Source organism: Elephantulus edwardii, unplaced genomic scaffold (genome assembly GCF_000299155.1).
Source record: "Elephantulus edwardii isolate Elephantulus edwardi_28Jun2011 unplaced genomic scaffold, EleEdw1.0 scaffold00042, whole genome shotgun sequence".
Taxonomy (NCBI): Eukaryota; Metazoa; Chordata; class Mammalia; order Macroscelidea; family Macroscelididae; genus Elephantulus; species Elephantulus edwardii.
In genome coordinates this window covers 20,656,858-20,657,685 of record NW_006399792.1, presented here as the reverse complement: position 1 = coordinate 20,657,685, position 828 = coordinate 20,656,858, and the positions used below count along the sequence as shown (strand labels likewise).

The following is an 828-nucleotide window of genomic DNA, read 5'->3' as shown; positions in this document are numbered from 1 at the left end:
CTTACTGGTGGTCTTGGGTTACAGCTGCTTGCCTTCTTGCTCTGTTAGAAGATATTTTCCTGCTTGCTGCCGCCTCGGTCGCGATGAGGGCGCAGGACCGGCCGCAGTGTCACTTCGACATGGAGATCAACCGGGAGCCGGTTGGTCGCATTATGTTTCAGCTTTTCTCAGACATATGTCCAAAAACGTGCAAAAACTTCCTTTGCCTATGCTCAGGTAATGGAAAAGGTGGAGAATCAATTTATGGTGGATATTTTAAAGATGAAAACTTTATTCTCAAACATGACAGAGCGTTCCTTTTATCAATGGCAAATCGAGGGAAACATACCAATGGTTCCCAGTTTTTCATAACCACAAAACCAGCGCCACACCTGGATGGGGTGCATGTTGTCTTTGGACTAGTTGTTTCTGGTTTTAAAGTAATCGAGCAAATTGAAAACCTGAAAACGGATGCCACAAGCAGGCCTTATGCAGATGTGCGAGTTATTGACTGTGGAGTACTTGCCACCAAGTCAGCAAAAGATGTTTTTGAGAAAAAAAGAAAGAAGCCAACTCATTCAGAAGACTCGGATTCCTCCTCCAGTTCCTCTTCCTCTTCAGACTCCTCTTCAGAAAGTGAAGTGGAACGTGAGAGAAGCAGGAGGAGGAAGCACAGGCCGAGGCTCAAAGTGAAGCAGGAAGGAAGCGAGCATGTCTGAAGAGCCACGGGCCAGGCAGCCAGCCAGCCCCAAGGGTCATTCTGAAAGGAGTGATACGAATGAAAAAAAGTCGGCGGACGCGAATGCTAAAAGGGAAAAGCCTGTGGTCCGCCCGGAAGAGATTCCTCCG

At 47.7% G+C, this 828-nt stretch overlaps 1 pseudogene; it reads left to right on the top strand.

Moving 5' to 3' along the window:
* Window positions 1–83: 83 nt before the first annotated feature.
* Window positions 84–828, top strand: part of LOC102858178 — a 44,139-nt pseudogene continuing 43,394 nt past the window's right edge.